Genomic DNA, 16360 nt, shown 5'->3' with positions numbered 1-16360 from the left:
CCAGGGCGGGAGATACAGAGTTGATCCGCACCTGGAGTGAGCATCGGCCACGTTGTCCCCAAGCACAGGTGTGTTGCGGAAAGACCAAGCTCCAGACTCCCTCTGGTAGCCTTGTCACTTCCAGAACTAGGGGGCTCCCCCGGGTCTCTTGCCTCCCCTCTCCTTGATCTCACTGACCTACCACCAGCTGAACCAGATAGGCGTCCAGACCTTCTCCAACCTGCCCTCCACCTCTCACAGAAGCCATGCCCTCTCTTTACCTTCATCATTGCCTTTTAAAAGAATCTTTCCCCAGGGTTCACGGATACATCGCACTTAGCTTCGCACAGCCAGCGCTCAACACAGAACCCCTACCTTCAGTGGTGTCCTTTGGCTTTTCACAGTGTCCGTAGAGGGGGAGGATGGAGCAGGGGGGCAACATGGCCACCTGGTCACTATGCGTGCACTACTCATTCCACACACATGTACTGAGCACCGACTGTGTGCCACAGCCTGTGGTGGGCGGACACCGGAGATAGAGCTTTGAGCAAAACAGACACTCTGTCTACTATTTTACATAGCTTTCACATCAAGCTGTAGGACGGGGAGCGAGAGAGAATTTAAGGATACTGACAGGCGAGCCCCACCACTGGGGGTGTGGGTGGGCAGTGTTAGCCTTAGCCGGTGGATAAGGATGTTTGCAGAAATGTGTTTGGGGTCAAAGCTTATCACACCTGTAAAAGCAGAAAATGGTCAATGATCTTAACTATCAAGAAGATATACACTGCCCTCTTGTAGCAGGGTATTGCTTCAAGCAAACTAATATGCAAATGCCAATCTGTGGGAGGAAGGGGAAGAAATTAGTTTGACTCTATCCAAGAATCAATCATTAATCAATCAAAAGCAGATTTCCTTTGGAATCCAAAGGAAGACATTGTCTTTGTGGACACAGCAAATTAACCGCCTTGCCTTCCTTCAGAACAGTGCAGTCAGTAGCCACTAGAGGGCAGCAGAGAGATGGAGATGCCAGAGAGAAGAGCCATTGGTTAGTTTCCACCTGCACCAGAGGGCATGAGGAGCCTAAGGAAAACAATAGTAATAGTTAACTTTCATTGAGTGCTTGCTCTAGGCCAAGCATCCTTCTAAATGCTTTGTAAAAAAAAACTACCTCATTTGATCCTCCCACCAACCCTGTGAGACAGATTGTTGTTTAGTCACTAAGTCCTGTCTGACTCTTTGCAACACCGTGGACTGTTGCCTGCCAGGCTCCTCTGTCCACGGGATTTCCCAGGTGAGAGTACTGGAATGGGCTGCCACTTCCTTCTCCAATGAGACAGATACAGTTGTGTTAACCCCATTCTACGGGTGAGGAAACAGGTTGAGTATCTTGCCTGAAGTCACATGGCCAATAGAGAGTAAATCCCAGATATAATCCCTGGAGTAGAGCTGCGGAGCCTGCATGCCTCACACTGTGCAGTTCTTTCTGTGAAGAGGATGGAGAATGGAAGAGGCAGCTGAGGTCCTCACACATATAACCCCAGTGTGTTTTCCAAGGCCCGTTCCAGATGTAGGCATCAGACAAGGCTTCTAGCTAATTAAGGACCTTGGGGCACCTGTCAGGTAAAGTCAGAAAATCTGAGCTTCCCTCTACAGGGCCATGCGGAGGCAACACCAGTTCTCATGACCACCTGCAACAAAACCCAGCCCTCCTTTACCCCCGGGTGCCCACCTCCATGGTGTACCCCTACACCGCGTGGCCTCTTTGGTTCAACTGTGTGATGTTGGCTTCAACCCACCCTTCTGCTCATCCTCAGACAGCCCTGCCTGCCCCACCATCAGCCTGGCTCAGTCCTCTCACCACAGTCAAGAAGGGGCTGGTCAAGAGTGGTGATGGCTGCTGAGAGGTGGGGGTCCAATGAGAATCAAGAGCACGTTGCTGGGGGTCCTGTCCAGGACCACCTAGAGAGGAGTTTCAGGCCAGAGTCCAATCCTTTCTTGGCTTTCTTCCTGATTTAACAACCATTCATTGAGCTGCTGCTGTGTGCTGTTTCTGTGCTGACTGCATGGGTCATAGGAGAACTTGCTGGGTGACCTTGAACAAGCTGTTTACCTGAAGAGGCCTCTGACATTATGCCTGTGTGTGCCCAGGTACATTTTTCCAGGTCAGGGTTCCTCAGCCTCGGCATGATTGGTATCTTGGTCTGGATCATTCTTTCCTGTGAGGACTTTTCTGTGCACTGTGGGATATTTAACAACGTCCATGGCCTTTACCCAATAGATGCCAGCAACACCACTTTCCCAGTTATGACAATAAAAAAAATGTTTCCAGATATTGCCAAATGTGCCCTGGGGGTGGAAGGTGGGGCAAGGTTGCCCTTGGTTGAGAATCACTGTATTACAGAGCTACAGGAAATCCTGGAATTTGCTGAACAGCAAATTCATCAGTACCGCCCTCTGTAGACTGTGGGTAGAGCAGGGTTGCTGCGTGTGAGGCAATGGGTAGACAGTGCTCAGCTTCCCCTCTTTCCTCATCCCTGACCTGGGATTCTCAAGGGTCTGCTCCCCAAAGAGAGGAGTACCTCTTTTAAAAAATATTTATTTATTTCATCTTTGGCTGCACTGGGGTCTTCATTTCTTCTGTGTGAGCTTTCTCTAGCTGTGGCTAGCAGGGGTTTCTCTTGTTGAGGAGCACAGGCTCTGGGTGCACAGGCTTCAGTAGCTGAGACACTAGGGCTCAGTAGTTGAAACTCACATTCTCTAGAGCTCGAAATCAGTGGTTGTGGTGCACGGGCTTAGTTGCTCCACAGCACGTGGGATCTTCCCGGACCAGGGATCGAACCCGTGTCCTCTGCATTGGCAGACGGACTGTTATCCACTGCCCCACCAAGGAAGTCCAGGAGTGCCACTTTAAAGAAAGAACCTGAAGGACAAACTCTTACCCAAAGTGCTCCTGGAGGGGGGACTTCAGACACCCTCTCTGAAGCCAGCTCACTGCGCAGGCTGGAAGGTGTGTGGGAAGGTGGCACATTGCCATGGACCGTTGGGAGAGGAAATAGCAGGATCTCCTCTGAGCCCAGTTCTCCATGAGCCCTGCCAAGGCCGCCCACACCTGCCGACTCTCTGGGGCCCCTCAGCCCTGTCTTGGGCAATATGGCACCCCTCTGCCCGGTGCCCGAAGATGCAGGCCCCCACCCTAGGTCTTGCCTGTGCCTTCCTCCCTGAGAGCCCTGAGAGGAAAACGGGGCAGCGGCCAGAGCCAGCAATGGTGGCAGGTGTTGGAAGCAGATAATTCTTTCTCCCCTCTTGTTGGGCAGCCCTCCACTGACCCCTGCTGTGTGCCAAGGCAGGAGGTCACAGATGAATTGAATGGGAAGCTGGAAAATGTTTAACAACCAGTTCTCTGAGATGTGTGGAACTGACCCATTTCTGTGGCGTCAAAATTCCTACCATGGCCGGGGTCCAGTCACCAATGTGATGTTGTTGAAGGCTGGGTTGGTTCACACCATTGTAGAGGGTGTCCCCATCACCCTATCACCTTATGAGAATAGGAGACAGTGAAAGAATTAGAAAGTGATGAGGTTTTATGTGTATTTCCCCTTTTAATGAAATTAATTGTAGGTTTATATAATTTAATCACTAACAATGGCTACATTTAACACCCAGTTCATGAAATTCCTGAAAACTTAACCACCAGTTCTCAAAAGCCAGTCCAAGCCATCTCCGGTACCTTGCTGGGAATTGAATGGGATCCATGACCTCAAGACCATCATTTCTAAGGAAGACAGGTCCACAGGATAGGATTGTCATTGGAGGACAGAGGGAAACACTGGGGCCATGGAGACCTGAGGAGGCACTGACCCTACCCAGCAGTTCAGGGAAGGCTTCCTGGAGGAGGTGCCATCACACAGCGACCCGATGTAGCCCAGAGAGAAGGAAGGGAAGTGTGTGAGGCTGAAGCGAAAAGAGGGGCAACAGCAGGAGAGGAGAAGGCTAGGATCCAGTGCAGGTTCTTCGGTTGATGCCTCTCTCATTTTGGGCAAGTCTCCTCCTTTGTAGCTCAAGCAGTAAAGAATCCGCCTGTAATTCAGGAGCCCTCCAGCAATGCAGGACATCCGGGTTCTATTCCTGGGTTGGGAAGATCCTCTAGAAAAGGAAATGGCAACCCATTCCAGCATTCGTGCCTGGAGAATCCCATGGACAGAGGAGCCTGGCAGATGACAGTCCATAGGGTCACAAGAGTTGGACACGACTCAGCAACTAAACCACCACCTCCTTCTCCAGGCTTCTCCCTTTTAACTGGGGCCTTGAACCACATGGTCTCCAGGCCAGTCAGTTACCTAGAGCCCGTAGGGGTCTCTGGAAGGGCCCTTGTGAGTATAGTCAACTGGAGGTGAGGGTCTGGCCCATGGCAGACCCTCCTCAACCAGGTCTTCACCTGTCCTGCCCTCCCCCTCTCACGTGGTTCCCCCAGGTGATCCCCGAAACTCCTGGTTTGGCTGCAGAAAGTAACTATAATTACAGTCATTTATAGAGTAGTGTGCCACTTCTCCTAATTACCAAGCAGTGCAATTTCAATTATACATCTAAGGAAACATCTCGGGAGCCCCCTCCCCAGGGCCAGCCTGTCAACTGCAGCCCTCAGGCCTATGGTGGGGGCGGGGGGAGGGGGGCGAGGAATGGGATGAGGGACTGGCCGCGGCTGCTGCTGGATCTCCGAGGTAATTCTCTTCATGTGATGACAGGCAGGAAACCTTGGCTCAGAGGTCTGCCCTGCAGGGGGCATGGGGTGAAAGGAGGCAGGGGAAGGGCTCCAAGAAGAGGGCTTGAGACCGGCAGAGGGACAGGGGCCCATCACATACAGGTCAGAGCTTGCAGCCAAGGAAGGGATCTGTTCAATGTGGAGGAACCAAAACCACCTGACCAGATGCAGACTCTCTGGCCTCACCTCGCTCACCACCCACTGCAAAAATCCCCGCAGAAACAGTTCCCCTCTACAGAGGGGCCATGAGGCCTGGCTCACACACCTCCTGTGACAGGGAGCTCAGGGCCCAAAGAAGAAACCTGTGTTATCTTCAGGGGCTCCGTTAATGAGAAAATTCTTCCTCAAATCAAGAGAACCCACCCTCTGGACAATTCCTGCCCACAAGCCCCGTCTCACACCCTCCCCACTGGGGCTGCTCTTCCCTCTGTCCTGGGGGCACTAACTGGCCCTGCTGCCCACTGGTCCTCTCCCAGACAGGTGTCTGGCCCTCAGGCCTTGTCTGGTTTCTCGCTGCACCACGACCCCCCACCCCAGCCAGCTTCTGGGAGGACCCTGGTTTGCGGCTCCCAGGGCTTCTCCCTGTATATGCTCCTAGATGCCCGCATCCAGTCTCGCAGCTCTGGACAGATAATCCTCGCGTGGCTCTGCTCCCGAACCCCAGACCCGTGCCCCTCCCCCAACCTGTGCCCACACCACACCTAGCCTGACCGCTGCCAGCTCTCCTTCAAAGCCTTGAATTCCAGCATTTCCTTCTCTTTCTCACAAGTATGCCCAAATCTATCTCTCTCTTCCAAAACCTCTGGCCCTGCCCCACTCAGCCCTCCATCCTGTCACCCAGAACACTGCCAAGCCCCCTCACTGGTTCCTCTCCTGAGGCTCCAGGGGCAGCAGAACATGGAGATCAGGTACGTGGCTCCAGGTGGATTCCATTCCCAGTTCCTCCACTGCTAGCTGGGCTCACAGGCCTTGAGCAAGCCACCTGACATCTCTGTTGTTGAGTTGTTAAGTCATGTCTGACTCTTTGCAAGCCAGTGGACTGTAGCCCGCCTGGCTCCTCTATCCGTGGGATTTTCCAGGCAAAAATACTGGAGTGGGTAGCCATCTCCTGCTCCAGGGGATCTTCCTGACCCAGAGATTGAACCCATGGCTCCTGTACCGGCAGCCAGATTCTTTACCAATGAGCCACCAGGGAAGCCTGGCATCTCTGCATCCTTTACTTAATATTAGTACCCATCACCTAGGATCACCTGTGAACAACATGGTTCCCAAGGAATTCAGAGTGGCCAGAGTGGGTAGGAGGAAGAGAGATGAGATAAGGCAGATGAGATATGTTCCACTGAAGCCTGTGGGCTTGTTCCTGAGATGAGTGGGGAAGCTTCAGGATAAAGTTTCCGATCCATTTGCTATCTTAGATGGTGCCAGGTGATGCCCGGCATCTTCTCTCCTGAAGAACTGAAACCTCCCCTGCCCAGGGGTACAGGGGGTGTCTCGCTCCAGCCCTCACCAACCCCCTGGACTACTCCAGTACGTGTAAGTAGTCGAGTTCTGCCTGGCTCAGTCCTCCCCTCTCACCAGACTTCAGGCCTCTCTCACCTTGAGGGAGAGGACCAGACAACTCTGCAGGGGTCTGACCTGAATTCCAAGCCTTAGAGGGTGGGCTTGTGGCCAGCGAATGCCACCAGCACGGCACGGCCCAGCAGGCAGGGGGTGGGGAAGCTGGCCTCTCACACAGGCGAACCACCTACAAAGCTGTTTCGCAAACGTCATTAGCTTGTTTAATCCTCATAACACCTCTGGGAGTTGGGTGTTATTATTCCATTTTACTGGGGGCAAACAAAATAATGTTACGGTCCCATTACATACCCATCAGGAACTTACTCAGAACGCATAGCACCCGGGTGAGAAGGAGGAAGTGTTTAAGTCAACCTCACCAACCAGGCCCAAGGCAGAGGGAGGGTCGAGCATGGAGTGGGGAGAGGGGCCACAGAGAGTGGAGGGGAGGTGCGGGGGTGTGCCCCCAAGGAGGGCTCCCAGAGCTGGAGCCTGCCAGGCACCAAGGAGAGAGGTGGGCAGGGGCCAGGAGAACAGGAATGGGGGTGAGAGTGAGGCTGAGAGAGGGCCCCAAAGCTGCGGATTGGGAGAAACCTCCTGGAGTCACCCTGCTCCTTGTACAGATGGGGGAATTGAGGCCCAGGTAAGAACAGAAACTTGCTTCAGGCCACGGAGCCTGCCAGATGCCCAGCTGGGACCTGCCTCCTAGCCTGGGGCTCGAACTCCACTCTAAGTGTCCTGAGCTGCCCTGGGTCTCTCAGGGGGCCATGCAGCCGGGCCTTGGGGAGAAACAAGAATCAGAGCCTCTGGGGTCGCAGCAGCTCCCTGGGCTCCCTGGGCTTACCACAGGGGACGGGGTGAAAGCCTCCTGTAAGTGCCCATAGTCCCAGTCACAAGCTGCCTGGCTCTTCTGCCCAGAGAGAGCTGACAGGTGGGACGGGAGCCAGGAAGCCACAGCAGGGACCCCAGAGGGGCAAGGAGAATCAGAGTGGAGACACAAGGGGGCAGAGTCCTGGCAGGTCCTAGGCTTGCACTGCCTGGAGGGACCAGTGACTCACAGGGCCGGACAGGGGGCATTTCCTCCCGGAGCTGAAACCAGACAAGGAAGCGGGAAGGGAGAAACACTCCATCCGGGAGGTAGGCTTTATTCTGAAGGTGTACGTCCAGGTCTGCATTGTGAGTCACTCGGACCCCTCCCGCTGCTTCATGCTGACGCTGACGTCTGAGTCTGGCCCAGGTCCTGCTATAATGGTTTTTACATTACAAATAGGGTGCCCCGCCCACCCCCACCCCCATCACCAGCACTGTAGTTCAACCTTCCGCAAGGACCACAATAAGAGCTTCAAATCAAAAGTCTCCTCCCCCTTCCAGCGGCTTTCATCACGTTGACATTGTCAGTAAAGGCAGGCCTCCTGGGGCCCCGCTTCTCTGCTCTAGCCACCCCAGCTCTTTCTCAGCCTCTTCTCTTCTCACCCATCTTGGTTGTTCTATTCCCTCTGCCTGGGATTCCCCTGCCACCCCCTGCTTTGCCCAGTTGTTACTGATTATTAATAATAACTGCTTTGCCCTGTTATTACCGTCTTCAAGTTTCAACCCATGTCACTTCCTCCAGGAAGACTTCCCTGGCCTCCCTGCTACTGCTACTGCTGCTGCTTCTAAGTCGCTTCAACTCTGTGCGACCCCATAGACGGCAGCCCACTCGGCTCCCCCGTCCCTGGGATTCTCCAGGCAAGAACACTGGAGTGGGTTGCCATTTCCTTCTCCAATGCAAGAAAGTGAAAAGTGAAAGGGAAGTTGCTCAGTCGTGTCCGACTCTTAGAGACCTCATGGACTGCAGCCTACCAGGCTCCTCCGTCCATGGGATTTTCCAGGCAAGAGTACTGGAGTGGGTTGCCATTGCCTTCTCCGCCTGGCCTCCCAAAGCAAGTCAAATTCTCCATGACCTGTACGCTGGCACCATGCATCCCTCTCTCCAGCCCTTGTCAGAGCTGTATGTATTCTATGAGGTTCAGTTGTGTGGTAAGTGATGAGTGCCTGCTTCCGCTGCTAGATCGGAAGTGGGTCTACGTTCATGGGCCTCCATCACCTCCACCGCTTGTGGCACAGCGCTAGGCATGCAGTAGACACTGAATGAACAAGAGTGAATGAATGGATTCCCAGCCGTTGGGATGTCCCATGGTGTGTCTGCAGCCCCTCCCCTCCCACCTACACCCAACCCCACCCCACAAGGACCCAGGTCCTCTCTCTCTGACCCTTCTCATCTGCAATCCCAGAATTCTTTTTTCTTTTTCTTTTTTCAATGATTTTATTTATTGATTTGTGGCTGTGCTGGGCCTTTGTTCCTCTGGCTTTCTCTAGTTGTGGCGAGCAGGGTCTACTTTCCAGTTGTGGGGCGCGGGCTTCTCATCGTGGTGGCTTCTCTTGTTGCAGAGCACAGGCTCTCAGGTACATGGGCTTCAGTAGCTGCAGCTCCAGGATCTAGAAGGGCCTTTGGCAAGTGCCTCAACATTCCTGGGACCGTTTCCTCTCCTCAGTCCTGTCCAACTCTTTGCGACCCCATAGAATGTAGCCCTCCAGGCTCCTCGGTCCATGGGATTTCCCAGGCAAGAATACTGGAGCGGATTGCCAATTCCTTCTCCCAGAGCCTTCTAATGGTTGAGCTCTGTGGTGGGAACTGGGCAGGCAACCTGCCCCCAGGCCCCAAGATCAAGGCCAAACTCAAGACCCCTGTAAATTCCCCAACAGGCACCAGGGACAGTCTCAGTGACATCAGTTACCCTCATCCAGTCCCTCAGAGGAGCCCTCTTCCCTGAATTTGCATCTGACAGCTGGTTCACACTCAGAGCCTATGGCCCTCAGAGACTGTCTAGCCTCCATCTAGAATCAGATACCCAGAGAGGGTCAGGGCCCAGCCCAAGGTCACACAGCAAGGCTGCCACAGAATCCAGGGCGCCAGCTCCAGCTTAGGGTTCTCCCGTGCTATAATAAACGTGGCTATTTTTAGGAAGCTAATTAGCAAGTCAAATATGACTCCTACTAATAATAATGCCACCTTTATGCTTTTCAGTCTCTGCCTCACCTCATTTGCTCCTGTGACGCCAGGTGGGCAGTAAAGTAGGGGATGAGCTCATTAGAAAGTCACGATCCAGAAAGAGGAAATAACTGGTCCTCCAGCCCATCCTGCAAGCCTAGCTCAATAATGCTCCCAGAAGGACATGGTGTCCCAACATCTCCCGTCCCTTGCTCCTAGCAGCCTCCTCTCTGTGTCAGCTCGCTTCTCTCAGCCCCCAGGTGGGCTCCAAGCCTGGTATCCACTGGTGTTCTGTCCCCTGCAAATCTCTAACATGTGTCAGGGATAGTTCATGGGCAGTCTCACTGTGCAGCCTGGGCTAGCCCTCAACTTGGAACCCCAGATAGAGAGAAGGACAGCTTTGCCCCCCAAAAGGGGCTAGGGTTGGGTTCAGTAGCCCCACCACCTGCCCACTGCCCGTTCTCCTGCACAAGTTCCTGCAACATCCGGTGGCATGAGACAGGGCCGGATAAATGCAAACATGAGGTCAGATCCTCGATTTCTTCCTGAGCCCTTCCCAGAGAAGGGAGGTGCTTCCCACCAGGATGCAGCTGGGTCATGTTGTCTGGGATATGGAGTGGAGGGCAGGGTGTGCCTGTCTCTCAGATGAGCGACTGAGGCATAGGTGAGTGCTGACAGCATCATGAGCCTGTCACCTCTTGTGAGACCCCACGGGCTGCGCACGCGCAGAGAAGGGTGGCAGGATAAGACCAAGGAAGTACGCAGGCCAGTTCCCAGGAACCGGTCATGGTCCTCCACCCAGACTGGCTGGGGGAGCTCTGCAGTCCAGAGCGCTTGGCAGAAAGTGGGCACTGTTGAGTTCAAGAGCCACGAGCGAGATGGCACTGAGCAGGGCACGGCAGGTGCAAAGGTGTGAAAAGAGGACAGATTCAGTGATTCTCCTCTCAGACTAATGCCGCCAACCTGCATCCCACCTGACCCAGGGAGGCTGCCTGCAGGGGAGAATGTGGGTCCCCCACACGTGGTGACTATCCCAGGCACTGCCCCCCATCATGGAGTCCCTTCACTGACCGACAGATCAGGCAACTGGTCCCCCTTGTTGAGCCAGCCAGGAGGGGCAGCTCACCAGGAAGGGGACAGGGGGCATCTAGGTGAGGAAGGAGGAGGGGCCTCCAGGATGGCCCACAGCCCAGGGGTGATGAGGTGGGCACCCCACATCCGGTGCCAGACCCTGTCCCCACCGTCCCCACCCCCAGGGAGCTGTGTCAGCTGAGGGCAGGGGTGATGTTGTCACAGCAAGAGCAAGGCCACCAGTGAACAAAAGCAGGGGTGAGGGTTTTGTGTGCAGGACTCATCCCTAAGGTGGCAGATGGTACCACAGGCCACGGGGCTGAAGGAGGAGGCTCAAGATCACCTCTCCGTGAATGTCCAGTCCAGAGTGTTCCTGGTCACATACTTGGGAGCAGGATCAGCACAGGCCCCTCCTGGCCACAGCTCAGGGCGTGCATCAGCCTTCCCACAAAATCCCAGGGCCCAGGGCTGGCCTCTCCCCATGGACAAGGTCTCTAAGTTGCATCTCAATCCCGATGGCAGGGTCTGTCCACCTCACCCCATCTAGGGCAGCAGGGAGAACTACGGTAACGGGAACTGAGAATGGGTCCTGCCCAGCCCAAAGGCAGGTGGCACCGATGGGGAAGGGTGGCAGCCTTGTGGCAGATGCCATGCCCCCGTGAGGGAGGCACCCAGGAGCGGGATGGGCGGCAGGACAGGTGCGGGATCCCTGAGGTCAGACCTGTCACACAGCATCAGGGAAGGAGCTGCCAGGCCCGATGAAGATTAGGAGCCTCAGGGAAGCAGTGGCTTTTCAGCTGAGTGAGCAAGAAACATTGGCTAAAGTCGAGTCAGTGTCCCACTTTCCCGGCACAAGCTAGGGAGGGCTGCCCACTGCCTGCAGGGCCTAGCGCCGGGAGTGCAGAGAACCAGAGTAGGCAGGGGAAGGTCAGGGTCCTGGAGAGGTGGGGGCAGCCAGTGGCAGACCCGCTTCCCCCTCTCCCCGCTGCATTTTCCCCACCACTGCAAGAGGACATTGGGGTGTGTGGGGTAGGAAGGGAGGGGCTGGTGCTGGACAGGAGCCCTGGTGTCTGGGGCACAGGGAGGGCCAGCTCCCCGCATCTCCTCACTCCACTAGGGCTCTGTGTGTGTGTGTGTTAGTCACTCAATCATGTCCAACTCTTAGTGACCCCAGGGACTGTCGCCTGCCAGGCTCCTCTGTCCATGGAATTCTCCAGGCAAGAATACTGGAGTGGGTTGCCATTCCCTTCTCCAAAGGATCTTCCTGACCCAGGGATTGAACCTGGGTCTCCTGCATTGCAGGCAGATTCTTTAACAACTGAACCACTGGGGCTGTAGGATGCTTCACGTCCTGGGATGTAAGCAGGGTGGAGGCATTCTCTCTGGAGCCAGGTCCTGGAAGTACCCCAGGGGCAGCATCAAACTTAGGCCTGGGCAAGAAGGGCCCCTGCCTTGGAGCCTGCACTCCAGAAGAATACACTCTGGCCCTCCTCTGGCCTCACTCCCCAAGAGAAGGGGAGAAAGTCCATGAGCCAAGGGGACTCGACTGATGGCAGGGTCTTGCTCCTCCTCCCAGTGCAGGACCCCGAGTTCCCTGCCCCACAGTCTGCACGGACATTTCCTCAAGGACAGCTGTTGCCAGGTGTGTGGACGGACTATGGACCAATGGCCTGGGGACGTGACCTGTGAGGCCCAGGTAGGGGCCGGGGGTGGGGCTGGGGCTGGCTCTCCCAGGGCCGCCACATTCCAGCACTGGACTCCACAAGTCCAAGAATTCTGAATGCACCTGGCCTTCTAGGTGATGAGGAAGATGTGTTTGCCAGTGCAGGAGGCTGGAAGATATTCCGTTTAGCACTGTGTCTACTTCATGATGGCTTCTCTGCTGGCTCCCTGGTAAAGAATCTGCCTGCAATGCAGAAGTCACAGGAGATGCGTGTTCGATCCCTGGGTTGAGAAGATTCCCTGGAGGAGGTCATGGCAACCCACTCCAGTACTCTTGCCTGGAAAATTCCATGGACAGAGGAGCCTGGCAGGCTACATCCATGGGGGTCACAGAGCATCAGACCTGACTTAGCAACTCAACAATGAACAACAAAGCTTGATTATAACTTAAATATCTATAGACATCTGTTCTCTAGACCTCCATCTGTACTTCTGCCCCGAGCTTCACATACGTCAGGGGTGAGCCTGTCAGGGCGCTTCAGGCAACACATCATGAACTCTAAAACCCAGGGTGAACCCTCAGCTCCCACGAGCAGGGCCAAGTCCTAAAGCTCCACTCCCCATTTCCTGGCACCTAGCAGCCAACAGTGGGGGGTCGTCCCAGGAAATTGGGGCCCTGGGGGAAAGGCAGCAGGATTTTCTGAGCACCTCCTGTGAGCCAGGCTCTGGAACTATCTCCCCTAATCCTCACCAACCCTTTGGGGACAGTGTCGTCGTGAGCACCCCTCTATAGCAGGTGAGGAAACGAAGGTCCAGGCCAGTCACAGTTCTGGCCCAGGGTCACATGGGTGGCCTCAAGACTTCATCCCTGAGCCCAGAGCCTGCACTCTCTACTCAAGCAGGCAGAGAGAAGTGGGGAGCATTTCTGACTGGGGCATTTGTGGGGCGCTAGGGCTAAGCAGAGAGCAGGTTGCTGTGAGTCACAGCTGGGAGTCTGGTCCAGCCTCCATGTGTGGACCCCAAGCTCTGGCCATCAGGGGTCAATGCTGAGTCCCCAGTGGGGTGCCGTGGGAACTGAGGAGTGTCCACAAAGCTGGCCGTGCACCGAGTACCCCCTCGGAGCCTTTCTCAGGCCCCGAGCACCTTTCACCAGGGTAGGAGGAACTCTCTCATGTCCGTGAGAGCCACAGGAACCCAAGGCATCCGGGAAAACAGCACCCTAGATAGGAGGGGGAGATTAAGAATGTCTGCTGTCACAAGAGAGCGTGTGGCCAGCCACATGCAGACAACACAGGACAGATAACCCCCTGGCCAGGCCTCTCCACGTCACATCAGTGACCTCATCTCTCCCTATGATGCCTGCTTAGCTTAGTCACTGTGTCTCCCCCTCAGCCTGCCGACCTGTTGAGTGGGGAGGACAGCGTCCTCTCTGTGGGGTCTTCATGAATCGTCTCCGAGTCTGACACCTATTCACTCAAGGGTGGGAAGCGTGTATGTGTGTATGTATGGGGAGCCCCGGGTAGGGACTCATTTAAAGGTGGGTGAATACCAACAGAATGCCAAATTCTTCCATGGTGGCTCAGGTGGTAAAGCATCTGCCTGCAATGCAGGAGACCCAGGTTCGATCCCTGGGTGGGGAAGATCCCCTGGAGAAGGAAATGGCAACCCACTCCAGTACTCTTGCTTGGAAAATCCCATGGACAGAGGAGCTTTGTAGGCTACAGTCCATGGGGTCGCAAAGAGTCGGACACGACTGAGCAACTTTACTTCACTTCACTTCACTAATATCAACAGGGTTAGTTTCTGTTCCCTGAAGTTAAAGGTAGTTTCAATTTTCAGAAAAGAAGTAGGTGGATTCCTAAGAAGCCTTGGGCCAGAGGGGAAATATCCACCCCCGAGCCAATGCGTAGCTCTGAAGATTAAAAGTAGATGAGGTCCAGGTATGCCCAGAAAGAGAAGAGATGACAAAGCAGCTCTTCCCCTCCCCTCAACCCTCATCAGCCCCCGCCACATCCCCAGACAGCCATTGCCTCCCTACACTTTGGGCCTGGGCCCTAGAGAGGGCCCCAGTGGCTCAGTTGGTAAAGAATCCGCCTGCAATACAGTAGACCTGAGTTCAATCCCTGAGTCAGGAAGATCTGCTGGAGAAGGAAATGGCAACCCATTCCAGGCAGTACTCTTGCCTGGAAAATTCCGTGGACAGAGGAACCTGGTATGGACAGAGGAGTCTGGCGGGCTATAGTCCATGGGGTCGCAAGGGTCAGACATGACTGAGTGGCTAAACCACCACTGGAGAGGGCAGTGAGCCCCTGGAGGCTGCCCCAGGCCGGGGGCACCAGGTAGACCCAGGGCCAGTGGGCTTTTCTGGCTGGGTCACACTCAGCAGAGACTCCTGGGCACCACAGGGTCTCCATGCTCTCTCCTGGTCGGCTGGTCTCTGCAGTCAGGCCTCGGCCTCTCTCCCCAGCAGTGCCTCTGGCCCTGCTTTCCAGATATCACAAGCTCCCCTGCCTCCAGCTCTTGGTTAAGGCTGCCCTCCCACCCCATCCACCCCGCTTCCATCACTGGTTCTGTAGGCTTGCTCCCACTGGAAGCCCTTCTATTGGGGGAGCCCTCCGAGGTTCACCAGCTTTAGGTGTGAGGTCAGGACAGGCTGGGAGCAGGGCTTGAACCTGCATGTTCAGGAAATCTTTTCAAAAGGCACCCCCACGCCTGCTTCCACGAGGTTTCCTTTATGTTCTTGCTGCTGCTGCTGCTGCTAAGTCGCTTCAGTCGTGTCCGACTCTGTGCGACCCCATAGACGGCAGCCCCTGGGATTCTCTAGGCAAGAACACTGGAGTGGGTTGCCATTTCCTTCTCCAATGCATGAAAGTGAAAAGTGAAAGTGAAGTCGCTCAGTCGTGCCCAACTCTTAGCGACCCCATGGACTGCAGCCCACCAGGCTCCTCCGTCCATGGGATTTTCCAGGCAAGAGTACTGGAGTGGGGTGCCATTGCCTTCTCCACTTTATGTTCTTACCACGGTGGAAACAGCCATCACGTTTTCTGTAAAGGATGTCAACACTTCCCTCTGCTCCTGCCTTTGTTCCTCGCTAGTCTCTGTCCACGTTCCCCTCCCATAACCCCCTCAGATCACGTTCCTCTCCTCCCTCCTCAGGATGGGAACCAGAAGGAAGCAGGAGCGCAGCACCTCAGACCTGCCCCAGACAGGCTCCGGGAATTTGTCGGCCTCCGCCCTGTCTCGCCTGCATCTCAGCCTCCCCCACCTCCTGCTGCTGCCTCTTGGCATCAAACCCACTGCTCGAGTCTTTCCCATCCTACCGGAACCCTCTCTCAATAGCTCCCTCACCCCAACCTCCAGCCTCTGCCTGGCAGCTCTTGAAAGCAAACCACCATCACCAACCACCTCCCACCTCTTAACCTGAGACCTCACTCCCACTCAACACTCCACCAAGGTCACTGGCAACGTCCCGATTGTTATTTTGTGCCCCATCTCTGCCCACATCTCTCTGTGCTCCTCAGCATTGTTCCATGCTTCTGATCACCCCTCTCTCTCTTGAAACATGGGCCGTCTTGACTCCTGAGACACACACCCAGACCTCCTCCTGCCTCTTTGATCGCTGCCCCTACCAGCCCCTTCTTGGTACTCCCCCCGCTCCTCCCAATGCCACCTTTAAATGGGTCCCCACCCAGGGCTCTGTTCTGGGCCTTTTACTCTCTCTGCCCCCCTGCCCACCCTGAGGAGACAGGCCTCTTTCACCCTCAGCTTTCCCTCCTGCATCCTTAACACACTGCCCCTCCAGCCCCTCTCCAGAGCTCCAGACCAGATAATGTAAGTGCTGGAGGGACCCTGCCTCCCAGATGCCCCTCAGGCACTCACAGCTGGTCTTCTTCCCCAGACCTTCCCTTTCCTCTTTCACCAGATGCTGAAACCAACAACCACCTTTCACTTTCTCCCTCCTGATCTCCTCCTAACTCAAGACATCAAATGCCAGGTATGCTGTTGACATCCAGACACCCAGAGGCACATCCCACCATCCCCCGTCCAGATCTCTGCCCAGTTGCCCACTCCACGCCCCGCTGGAGTCTAACAAACCTTCCAGGTGTTCCCACTCCTGCTCCTCTGCCAGAACGCCCCTCCCCCACGTCTCTGCAAGGCTCACTCTCTCACCCTCTTTCTGTCTTCATTCAAATGTCACCTTCCTGATAAGGCTCACCCTGACCACCCGATTTAAACCTTCAGAAGTCTTCTTGACCTGGACTGCCAACCACTCAACATTATTTAATTTTTTCCACAGTTCTACC

General features: G+C 55.1%; 1 long non-coding RNA gene across 1 annotated transcript; it reads left to right on the top strand.

Annotated features, from left to right (window-relative positions):
* Nucleotides 1–4643: 4643 nt before the first annotated feature.
* Nucleotides 4644–15652, top strand: LOC129634444 (uncharacterized). The gene is made up of 3 exons (XR_008705655.1): nucleotides 4644–4697; nucleotides 6154–6271; nucleotides 15213–15652. It is a non-coding gene; the product is annotated as an uncharacterized LOC129634444 (long non-coding RNA).
* The last annotated feature ends 708 nt before the right edge of the window (nucleotides 15653–16360 follow it).

This window comes from Bubalus kerabau, chromosome 19, assembly GCF_029407905.1.
Source record: "Bubalus kerabau isolate K-KA32 ecotype Philippines breed swamp buffalo chromosome 19, PCC_UOA_SB_1v2, whole genome shotgun sequence".
In the NCBI taxonomy this organism is placed as follows: Eukaryota; Metazoa; Chordata; class Mammalia; order Artiodactyla; family Bovidae; genus Bubalus; species Bubalus kerabau.
This window is presented reverse-complemented; position numbering and strand designations above follow the sequence as displayed.